The sequence below is a fragment of the Carettochelys insculpta genome, unplaced genomic scaffold (genome assembly GCF_033958435.1).
Source record: "Carettochelys insculpta isolate YL-2023 unplaced genomic scaffold, ASM3395843v1 scaffold_0038, whole genome shotgun sequence".
NCBI lineage: Eukaryota > Metazoa > Chordata > Testudines > Carettochelyidae > Carettochelys > Carettochelys insculpta.
This window is the reverse complement of record NW_027439075.1, coordinates 397,501-400,617: the sequence shown is the minus strand read 5'-3', so window position 1 is coordinate 400,617 and position 3,117 is coordinate 397,501. Positions and strand designations below refer to the sequence as shown.

Genomic DNA, 3,117 nt, shown 5'->3' with positions numbered 1-3,117 from the left:
GGTTGACCTGGTGCCCGGGGAGCGAATCGGACACCAGGTCAACCTCTGCTACGGCGGCCGGGGTTGACCTGCTGTCCCTGCCGGACTTAGAAAATTTTTCTCTCCCCGCCCGGAACCGGGGTTGACCTGTTGTCCCTGCCGGACTTGGAGCCCGAGGAGGGGATCGGCCACCAGGTCAACCTCCGCTGAAAGCGGCCACGGTTTACCTGGTGCCCGGGGAGCGAATCGGACACCAGGTCAACCTCTGCTAAAGCGGCCGGGGTTGACCTGCTGTCCCTGCCGGACTTGGAGCCCGAGGAGGGGATCGGCCACCAGGTCAACCTCCGCTGAAAGCGGCCACGGTTTACCTGGTGCCCGGGGAGCGAATCGGACACCAGGTCAACCTCTGCTAAAGCGGCCGGGGTTCACCTGCTGTCCCTGCCGGACTTGGAGCCCGAGGAGGGGATCGGCCACCAGGTCAACCTCCGCTGAAAGCGGCCACGGTTTACCTGGTGCCCGGGGAGCGAATCGGACACCAGGTCAACCTCTGCTAAAGCGGCCGGGGTTGACCTGCTGTCCCTGCCGGACTTGGAGCCCGAGGAGGGGATCGGCCACCAGGTCAACCTCCGCTGAAAGCGGCCACGGTTTACCTGGTGCCCGGGGAGCGAATCGGACACCAGGTCAACCTCTGCTAAAGCGGCCGGGGTTCACCTGCTGTCCCTGCCGGACTTGGAGCCCGAGGAGGGGATCGGCCACCAGGTCAACCTCCGCTGAAAGCGGCCACGGTTTACCTGGTGCCCGGGGAGCGAATCGGACACCAGGTCAACCTCTGCTAAGGCGCCCGAGGTTGACCTGGTGCCCGGGGAGCGAATCGGACACCAGGTCAACCTCCGCTAAAGCGCCCGAGGTTGACCTGGTGCCCGGGGAGCGAATCGGACACCAGGTCAACCTCTGCTACGGCGGCCGGGGTTGACCTGCTGTCCCTGCCGGACTTGGAAAATTTCTCTCCCCGCCTCGGACCGGGGTTGACCTGCTGTCCCTACCGGACTTAGAACATTTTTCTCTCCCCGCCCCGGCCCGGGGGTTAACCTCGGGGCGCACAGCTTCCCGGGTCTGACGTGCACGTCCTGTCACCTCCCGGGCCCGGCGTCCTCGTCCTCCCTTCCCCTTGGGCCGGCTCGGAGGAAGTTTTCCCTCGGCCCGGCCTCCGGGTTAATTGTTTGGGCCCGGCTGACTGAGGCCAGGCTGCTGACGCTAAAGCCCGGGGAGGCGGGGGCCTACGGCCATACCGGACCGAATGCCCCCGATCTCGTCCGATCTCGGAAGGTAAACCGTCCCGGGCCTGGCTAGTACCTGGATGGGTGACCGCCTGGGAATCCCAGGTGCCGTAGGCAGCTTTTGGCCCCAGCGGGGGTAGAGCGGGGCGTGTGTCTGCCGTGCGGGAGCAGGGAAGCCGTGAGGCCAAGGCGGCGCGACGGTCCTGGGGGGCGCTGAGGCCTTTCCCTCTGCCTGCCTGCGTGTCGGGGGCGGGGGGGCGGGCGAGGAAGCTAAGGCCCTCACCCGGTGCGGTGCGATGGCTTGGGTCGGGTCGGGGAGAGGGAAGAAAGCGTGTGTGGAGCGTTGGTGGGGCAGGTGTGTGTGTGGGAGTGCTGGGTTGGGCAGGCCGTTGAGGCGGTGGCGGTGGTGGTGTTTTTGGTGGGAGTGAGTTGGGGTCAGGTGGGTGTGGGGTCCCCCCCGGGGGGTGGATGGTCTGAGGGTTAAGGCTTGGAACGTGCGTCTTGGGGGACCGTGGGTGGAGGTTGTTGAGAGCGGGGAAGGCCCTGGGTCCCGGTTGTGGACTATTAAGCCCGGTGGAGGGGGACCGTGGGTGGAGGTTGTTGAGAGCGGGGAAGGCCCTGGGTCTCGGTTGTGGACTATTAAGCCCGGTGGAGGGGGACCGTGGGTGGAGGTTGTTGAGAGCGGGGAAGGCCCTGGGTCCCGGTTGTGGACTATTAAGCCCGGTGGAGGGGGACCGTGGGTGGAGGTTGTTGAGAGCGGGGAAGGCCCTGGGTCCCGGTTGTGGACTATTAAGCCCGGTGGAGGGGGACCGTGGGTGGAGGTTGTTGAGAGCGGGGAAGGCCCTGGGTCTCGGTTGTGGACTATTAAGCCCGGTGGAGGTGTTGCGTACGGTGGATGTAAGGGGGAGGGCGTATGAAGTGACCGAGGAGTGGGCAAGGAAACGGGGGGAAAAATTTGGAGGCGAAGGCGGCCGAAAAAGGGTGCGGTTGACCTGGTGCCCGGGGAGCGAATGGGCCACCAGGTCAACCCCCGCTGAAAGCAGCGGAGGTTGACCTGGTGCCCGGGGAGCGAATGGGCCACCAGGTCAACCCCCGCTGAAAGCAGCGGAGGTTGACCTGGTGCCCGGGGAGGGAATCGGCCACCAGGTCAACCCCCGCTGAAAGCAGCGGAGGTTGACCTGGTGCCCGGGGAGCGAATCGGCCACCAGGTCAACCCCCGCTGAAAGCAGCGGAGGTTGACCTGGTGCCCGGGGAGGGAATCGGCCACCAGGTCAACCCCCGCTGAAAGCAGCGGAGGTTGACCTGGTGCCCGGAGAGGGAATCGGCCACCAGGTCAACCCCCGCTGAAAGCAGCGGAGGTTGACCTGGTGCCCGGGGAGCGAATGGGCCACCAGGTCAACCCCCGCTGAAAGCAGCGGAGGTTGACCTGGTGCCCGGGGAGCGAATCGGCCACCAGGTCAACCCCCGCTGAAAGCAGCGGAGGTTGACCTGGTGCCCGGGGAGGGAATCGGCCACCAGGTCAACCCCCGCTGAAAGCAGCGGAGGTTGACCTGGTGCCCGTGGAGGGAATCGGCCACCAGGTCAACCCCCGCTGAAAGCAGCGGAGGTTGACCTGGTGCCCGGGGAGGGAATCGGCCACCAGGTCAACCCCCGCTGAAAGCAGCGGAGGTTGACCTGGTGCCCGGGGAGCGAATCGGCCACCAGGTCAACCCCCGCTGAAAGCAGCGGAGGTTGACCTGGTGCCCGGGGAGGGAATCGGCCACCAGGTCAACCCCCGCTGAAAGCAGCGGAGGTTGACCTGGTGCCCGGGGAGGGAATCGGCCACCAGGTCAACCCCCGCTGAAAGCAGCGGCGGTTGACC

General features: G+C 66.4%; 1 non-coding gene across 1 annotated transcript; it reads left to right on the top strand.

Annotated features, from left to right (window-relative positions):
- The first annotated feature begins 1,254 nt into the window (after positions 1–1,254).
- On the top strand, positions 1,255–1,373 carry LOC142006045 (5S ribosomal RNA). The gene has a single exon (XR_012643193.1). It is a non-coding gene; the product is annotated as a 5S ribosomal RNA (ribosomal RNA).
- Positions 1,374–3,117: the final 1,744 nt, after the last annotated feature.